This window comes from Rhinopithecus bieti, unplaced genomic scaffold, assembly GCF_001698545.2.
Source record: "Rhinopithecus bieti isolate Rb0 unplaced genomic scaffold, ASM169854v2 scaffold_1017, whole genome shotgun sequence".
Classification (NCBI taxonomy): Eukaryota; Metazoa; Chordata; class Mammalia; order Primates; family Cercopithecidae; genus Rhinopithecus; species Rhinopithecus bieti.
In genome coordinates, this window is record NW_016803657.1 from 7,353,354 (window position 1) to 7,361,765 (window position 8,412).

Genomic DNA, 8,412 nt, shown 5'->3' on the forward strand with positions numbered 1-8,412 from the left:
CCCCTCACCAGGCAGTTCCCACCCCTCAGCAGGCAGTTCCCACACCCCGGCCAGCAGTTCTCACCCCTTGGTCAGCAGTTCTCACCCCCTGACCAGCAGTTCCCACCCCTCAGCAGGCAGTTCCCACCCCTCAGCCAGCAGTTCCTACCCCCAGTCAGCAGTTCCCACCTCTCAGTGCACAGTTCCTACCTGTCAATGAGCAGTCCAGTGCCACTTCTTATCCATAGGATACAGCCCTGTGAGGGTCAGGCCTTTGGCCCGGGGCACCCAGGCCTGGGCAGCATCTCCTCAGGGCAGCCTGTCCTGCAGTGAGAGACTCTTGCAGACCCTGCCACTTGGTCATTTGGTTCTTCCATTTTCCTCCGTGACTCACAACAGCATGGACACATGTGCAAGTGCCAGTGATCTCAGAACTCAGTCGTGAGTCAGTAAAGTCCATCTCGTTTTCTCTTTTGGAAAGCGTTATGCCTTTCCTGCTTATGCCTTCAGGGGCTGTCGTCTGCGCTGCCGTGACTCAGGTTTGCCATTTCATGATTTTCCCCCTTTGTGAGAACCAGCCCCTCCCAGAAAGGAGCCTGGGAACTGCATGGCCTGAGGCAGGACCTCCCCAGGGCGGTGCCCCAGCCCCAGGCCCTCTGGGCCGAGGAGAACAACCAGGTCTATGGGTCTATGTACTGACGTTGGTCCACAGACAACACCCATGTCCATGTGGTGGGTGGGCTGGCTCCATCAGAGGATAAGATGAGAAGCGGTTGGCACAGGGCCTGGAGATGGGGACCAGCCAGGCGTGCAGGGGACGCTGCCTCTCCTCCATCCAACAACAAGCCTGCGTGTGCCCAGCTCCCTCCGGTACATGCCTTTCTCCACATCCTTAGAATTGATCAATTGAAAATAAGACCTTGGAAGAACCCCTTTTGAAGCAGACACTGTACAAGCCAAGGCAGGTAATAAAGCATAGATACGGTGAGTGAGGGGCGGACGGCACGACACGTCAGAGGGTGACGCCTGCAGCGGGGATGCCCTGAGAATAGAGAGGGCAGGTTGGGAGCTGGAGACGTGCTCCCGAGAGGGAGATGGGAGAGAGGGTGCTGCGTGGATCCTGAGGAAGGCTGCAGACAGGAGGAGGAAGGGGTCACACACATTAAACGCTGCCTAAAGCCCAGGAGAGATTAAGACAGAAATGAATCACTGGATTCGGCCAGGCTGGGGTTGTTGACAACAGTGGGAAGAGCAGGTTTGGCGCCGCGGTGCTCGCATTTGGGGTGGCGAGAATGCGAAGAAGGCCCTGGCCGTGGGGTCAGCTACACAGGCCAAGAGCTTGATGATGGTGGCTGGCAGAAAGTGCAGTACAAAGTACTCTGTTTCATTTTGATTGTGTTTTAAAATGGGACAAATAACAGCATGTGTGTTTGCTGATGGGAAAAATCCAGGAGAAAAACAGTGAAGTTGAGGAGTGAGCAGAGCTGTGTTGGCGGAAAGCTGCGGGGGGTAGTAGGCGGTGGGTGGCGGGCAGGCCAGGCCACGAATTGGCTCTGCAGGGCGGGGATGTGCGTCCTGGTCCCCGGTGTGGAAGGCAGGGTCCTGGGTTCAGGGGCCAGGGCATCCGTGGACAGGGCCCGGGGACGAGAGTGGGACTTCCTCTAGATCACCCAGACCTTGCCAGGGACCAGGAGAGAGCAAGGTTGGAGCTCAGCATGAGGGTGACGCCCGAGCTGGTGCAGGTTAAGGAGAGGGAGAAGGCACCAGTGTTAGCCAGGAGATGGGCAGGAGACAGTGAGGGAGATGCAGGAGGCTGGCTGGGGGCATGATGCGGCCTGCTGGACTGTCTCTGTGGGTGGTTTTGAGCTTTTTACCAGTGATGACCAGTTGTGTAATTGAACACAGAGATGGAAGAGAATCAGATTTAGCCAAGCAAGTTCAACAAACAGAAATTCAAAAATGGTGAGATTGCAGGCAAGGTGATGTTAAAAATGATTTGTCATGGAATTCACATACGGTTAGGTGGGGAGATTGGATACCTGGAGGATGGGGGACTGACCCCAAAACAGTGATAGGATCAATGGGTTAGAGCTGGCAGCAGGGCCAACAGACTGTAGGAGCCCCTTTCCCAGAGGGTGAGTGGGGAGGACAGGAGGAGGTCACCAAAGTGCGGGTTGCAGTGCTGAAGCCAGATTAGGGTGTGCTGAGGATAAGGCAGGCTCTGCCAGTGGAGCCTTTTGAGGTGGCTTGGAGGACACCGGTGCCAGGCTGGGGCCTGGAGGGCCCCAGGACTTCGGAGAGAGGGATGGGTGCAGACAGGGGATGCCGCCAGGAGATATGCAAAGTCAGCACCTGGGTGGTCCCACGATTTCTTTAGGGATCTCTAGATTTATGGCTTTTAGGCAGAAATGGAACTCCCTTCCCCTCACAATGAGCCTCACGGGGGTCAGTGGGGGGGAAGCGGAGGATCCCGAAGATAAATTTGCTACGAATCAATTGCATCCATCCCGTGTTCCGATGCTGAAGCCCCGAAACGTTCCGCCCCGCGTTCGGTGCTTGAGCCCGAACGTCGGTTCCGGTGCTGAAGCCCTAATCCCCGGTGACTGCATTTGGAGATCACCTTTCAGCACGTGCCGGGGGGTGAGTGAGGTCACCAGGCCGGGGCCCTCATCTGCTGCGGGTCCTTCTAAGAAGCCGAAGAGGCACCAGGGTGAGTGAGCGGCGAGGAAAGCCAGGCAGGCACGCAGCCAGGGGAGGCCGTCTGCAGCCGGGAGGGGATCCTTCCCCAGGAACCAGCCCTGCCCACAACTCGACCCCCAGCTTCCAGCTGCCTGTGCTGGGTCCAGAGGCCCTTGTGTGGTTAAAACAGCCCAGTCTTCTGCATTTTGTTATGGCAGCTCTAGAAGACAAAGCCCGTTCTTCTCCTCTACCCCTGACTTGAAGGTCCCTCCCTCAGGCTCTCTAATCAGTTTGGATGATGAATTACTCACTCCCAACCTGGGATTCAGGCCACACTGTTCAGATGACCTGGGTTCGAAGGAAGGGATGTCCTCAAAGCCAGATGACCTGGGTGATGTGAGCATCGAGGGGGGGCTTCCCTGCCGTGAAACACAGCAGTGCCCTCCCTGCCCTTGTCGGTGGCGCCCTGCAGATGCACCTGCACCAGCTTCAGTGCCAGCCGGGCCTGGATTTGCATCCTGCCTCTTCCCTTCTACTCTGACATTTGAAAACATGGCTTTCGCCTCTCAATGGTAAAATCTGGAAAACAGAAGGGCCTGCGCGTTAGCCTGCCGCAAGGATCACATGAGAGGTGGGGGAAGCTCCTGTCACATGCAGGGCCTGGAACTCGGCCAATTCTTGTTCCCCTGAGCCAGGAGCGGTGGTGTGGCAAAGGGTCCAGCAACACAGGCTCCCCTGGAACCCGGAACCCGTGGGAAATTCTTGCCACATCGCTGTCCCATGAAAGGCAGTTGCTGCTGGTGGCTGCTGAGCCGGCAGGTGTCTCCGTTCCACCAGGTCACCCCACCTAGGTCCCTGCTGCTCTGACATCCTTCCGGGCATGGTCCTCATTGGGTCAAAAGCTGCGCGTCCCAGCAACAGGTCCAAATTCCAGTCCATGTGGAGACAGCATTGCTGACGATTCACTATTCATAACTCATTTTGCAGCATGAGACCAATGTCTCTCCACTTTTCTTTGCCCGCCCTTCCAAATGGCTGGCCGGTCTCAGTTCCTGCAATCATGATGCGTGAGCTCTGCTGCTGGGGCTCCCAGCCTGCTAGCACCCAGGCAGGGAGGAGAAGGAAGGGTCTCGCCACAAGGAAGGTGCGTCTTGGCAAGCATATTTAGTCAATGTTATATTTCTGTTTCTTACACATTTTTTAAAGTCAGGGATTTGCTGAGCTGTGTCCAAGAACACAAGCATATTCTTCTCAAAACTGCCCTTTCCTTGGAGTTGAGCTGGGATGTGTTCTCCTGTGGAAATGATGCCGTGGGGTGTTCTTACAAAAACCTCCGTGGCCAAGTGCAGCTGGAGGCTCCTCCTCTCCAACAAGCAGTTGTAGAAGGTAGTGAAGGAAGAGGCAATACCAGCGGGCTGTGTTGTATTTGTTAAGGACATCGTGCATTGTGGGAGGCTTCACTGACTTGTGTGAAAACAGTCAATGGCCCCCCGGGGAGCCGGCACCAGTCGTGCCGAAGCGGGACCAGGGGATAGTGAGCACCCCACGATGCCGTTCTGGTGGGAGAGATACCCTGACCCGTGGCCTCATCTGCTGACAGTCAAGGCTCCAGCCTGGCGACGCAGCAGGGCCTGCTGGCAGCACAGAACCACTGGGGTGTCGCTGGGATCCCAAGGCCATGGCCCCACGCTGGGCCTAGTCTCGGGGGCTCTTCCTCATCAGCTACCTCGTTGGGTCCTGCTACTAGCTGAAAGTGAAGGTGATTAATCTACGTGGATCTGCGGATCTGCCTTAATATCATGCAAGGAACTCATTCTTAAGTCAGATGTCAGAGCTGTTCCTACATTTAACTCTGGGGATGTGGAGTGTGGCTGATCAATGTTATCCTTTTCGTGAAGGACCGAGTTGCCCAAATCCTGGCCCTCCTGCTAGACTTTTATTTTAAAGAAAAATAAAATTAATGTTAACTTCTAAGCAGCTTCCAAGCTCTGGTAAGGTGATCCAACCCTAAATCCCCAGTAGTCACTATTGGAATATGGTGAACCTCTCTCTTTGAAGCCTGGATTGGCCTTGCGTCCCTCCCAGTGGACGGAATGCACTGTTTCTGGTAGAGGGGAGTCTCCCGTCTCAGCAGGTTTTCAAACACAGGCTAAGGATGTGTCAGAGATGCTTTGACAGCTTTAACAGTTCTAGTGAGCCCTGTGCCCAGACAGCCTGGAAAGTTCAGGGGTGCCTGTGCCCTTTTGGGTACAGTTTGCAGACTCTTATGGGCACCCGCCAGGAATAAAGGGTCCTCAACATCATCCATGGCTTATGACTGGAAATCCTGAATACATCTACAAAATGGTGACACTGCCGAATAATCTGTCACCCTGGGAAGTCGACAGAAGGAAAAACCCAAGCCATCCTTTAGCAAGATGGTCAGCATAACAATCGCTAAAGGCTGACATGGGGTTTGGAGTGTTATAATCCACACTCGGTTTCTAGGCTGCCATTGTAACCGCCCCTCATCAGAATTCAAGGTTACTTCGTTTTGCATTGTTGAAGCCTATGCTTTTCTTCTTCTTTTGCAGCGGCCCCAGAGAGGGTCAGCGAGGGGCCTCCGCTGTCTGAGTCCGCTCCTGGCAACGCCTGCTCTCTGCACTCGGAGGCCTGGTCCCGGCAGCTGCCACGTTGCTCAGAAGTTCTGGCCGGGGGAGCCTGAAACCCCTGTCTGCTGGCGACACTCCCGGAGCTGCAGGAAATCTCTACATTTTATTTTTTTTCTTAACAGACAAAAGTATTTGACTCCAGAATGATTTCCAGGAATTACAGTATGAGAACTTAGTCCTTGAGATTTTTATTTTCTTCTTAAAACAATGAAAATGAAATCAAAGCAGAAGACACTGGGTTGAGCAGACGGCACACTAGCACATTCCACTTTGCAACAAAACATGCGTGCTTCCTGCCCGGTCTACCTCAGATGGGGACCACAGGTTTCATAGCCTCTCCTCTGGAAGGACTTCAGGGCGGGAGGGAAGTGCTGGGGTACGAGGGGCAGGCAGAACCTGGAAACTGCGCCCCGTTCTTTCTTCTTTCCTTTCTTCTCGGAACTCCACTGCCAGAGGGCTTGGAGTGCTTCTTGGGGATCTGGCATCTGCTTCTCCTCTGTCCCTCATTCAGAGTTCTCACTGCAAGAAAAGCAGGAGAAAGGCTCAAAAAGCCCTTCAGACTTGGAGCCATTCCACGGTGATGATTAAACCACCAAACAAAGGTGCTGGCAGGGCCATGTCGAGAGGCACCTCTAGGAAATCTCACACAGCCCACACCACTCCCCTCTCCTGCACGGCAGTGACCCTCCGGTGAAAGGGTACAGCCTGTTGTGCCAGCTTTGCTCTTGGGATCATTGCAGTCTCTGGCGTTGTGACTCCAGGTGGGCTCCGTGCCTTCCGGGACCTCTTTGTCCTTGTCAGGCCAGTGGGGGCCACAGAGACCTCACTGGCTTCCTATGAATATTCAATGGGATTCGCTGTGGAGGGAGCTTCCATAAAGCAGAAAGGGGTCCCTGGTGTTGGCTATTAGTGTTATTTTCTTTTAAATCATCTGTGCTCCTTCAAAGACGACATAAGAAGCTTGTGCCTGGCGTTGCTGAAATCTCTGGCTGTAGGAATTAAAGCCTACGTGTCCTCCCGATGGGGTGGTGAAAATGTAAACGGTGAATAGTGCCAGCCACAGGGAGCATTGCAGAGAGTAACCAAGTGTGTGATAAACATGCTGCCTTATGTGTGTGAACGGCCAGGAGACCAATGCTTTTGCCTGAGTAACCTCTGCAAAGACACAGAAATAAACTATACAAAAAAGTTGGCTCTGAGTGGTCTAGAATCTTCCATCTCTGTGTTTTCTTGGTAGAAACTAAGCCTCAAAGAAAACCTGTGCTTCCAGTTGACAAGATCATTCTCCCAAGCCTGTCTGCCCCTGAGAATTGGTTATCTGTTGCTGCATAACCGTTCACTTCCAACTTCAGCAGATTAAACAACCCTTTCTCATCTCACACAGTTTCTGGGCTCCGAAGTTGGGGAGCAGCCTAGCTGGCTGACCGAGGCTCAGGGGGTCCCTTGGGTCTGCAGTTATCTGAGGACTGGATGGGACTGGAGGTGAGGCTTCCAAGCGCACTCCTGCGGCCATTGGAAGCTTCAGCGTCCCAAGTGAGTGATCCAGGAGGGCAAGGATTTGCCTGGCAGGAAGCTGCGATCACTTGTGGGCTGGTCTCAGAAGCCCATTCCCCTACTTTTGCTGTATGCTGAGCACACAGATCCCAGCATGAGGCGGGCAGGCTGGAGCAGGGAGAGCCACAGTAGCCAGGACCTGGGAGGACTGTCTTGGACGCCGGTCGTCACTCCCAGATAGCGGTGTGTGGCTGATTGCATCAAACAACCATGGCTTTCCTGCTTTGAGGATGTGAATCAGAAGGCTGGTGAGGAGCCTCTGAAATGCACGAGGGAGGGGTGTGTGTACAGCATCCTGGGAGCCTGTTACCAGCAAAGGAAAATGAACCACTGATGCCAGATCATTCCCGACAGCAGATAGACGTGTGATTTCACCCATCGTAAAACAAAACAAAACAGATTCTCCCAACCCACACTCTCAGTAAGCTACGTCCCCATTGCTCTGCACCCACTCCCATCAGCCGTCACCCCACCGTTTAGTCCATACCACTCTGTGGGGGCAGCACTCAGGTGATCCCAGCGGTGCCTCTCGGTCCCAGCGGTGCCTCTCGGTCCGTTTCCATGGGCATGTCACCACACAGGGCGACACGGACAGCGCCTTCAGCTCACACCTTGCTCTTCACTTGGCCTCTAGGGTCCCGCTCTTTGGTTCTCAGCTGCCTCTGCTGATCCCTCTGTTCCCAGCTTCTGAATGTCGAAGAAACCAGACTCTTTCCCTGATTCACTCCTCTTCTCTGTCAACATGGCTTTAAACACCATCCTCATGCCACTGACTCCAAAATTCATACTTTTGGTTCAGATCACTCCCCTGACCCCAAAACTCACATAGGGTCTGTCCGCTGAGCCTCTCCTCTTAGACGAACCTCTCCTCTCAGTAGTCATTGAGAATTCAAAATGTCCAAACAGAACTTTTGATCTCCTTTCCAATCTGTCCTCCCTGCAGCCACCCCACCTCAGGTGAGGGCAATGCCATCCTTTCTGTTGCTTAGGCCAAAAACCTTGAAGGGCCCCTGGATTCTCCCTTATCTTACACATCACATCCAATCCTACCAATTATCCTCCCAGTGCATGTCCAGACACATCTCCTTCCCTCCTTGGTGGCGCCCTGGTGGAGCCACCATCGCTTCCCACCTGGGTGAGTGCAGTGGCTCTCCCATGGCTGTCCTCTTCCTCTCCTTCCTCTCCATGGGGAGTTCCTTCCATCATGAAGGCCGTGCCACCCTGGTTCCTCACTCCCCCTTGAACATACTCATCGGTGTTCCTGTCTGGAGGCCTCAGCACTGCTTTCCTCTCTTCCTGGAGCTCTGTCCCCTGGGATCACTGCCTGCCTGATTTCCCCATCTGTTCCTCGGTTTATACAAAAAGTACCTCCCAACAACGAAGCTCGTGGTAAAGGCACCGCCTGCCCTGCTCACCCTGCACCCTGGACCACTGGTCTTGCTCACTTTTTCTCTTTGTGGATGCATCTCTCACCATTCTCTAAAGAACTGGGTCATTTATGGCCTTTATATCTGTTTTTTGTAATCTCTCCCTTTTTGATTCATTAAAA

At 54.0% G+C, this 8,412-nt stretch overlaps 1 long non-coding RNA gene across 1 annotated transcript; it reads left to right on the forward strand.

The window, feature by feature from the left end:
* Positions 1–673: 673 nt before the first annotated feature.
* Positions 674–5,536, forward strand: LOC108542535 (uncharacterized). The gene is made up of 2 exons (XR_001889306.1): positions 674–944; positions 5,232–5,536. It is a non-coding gene; the product is annotated as an uncharacterized LOC108542535 (long non-coding RNA).
* Positions 5,537–8,412: the final 2,876 nt, after the last annotated feature.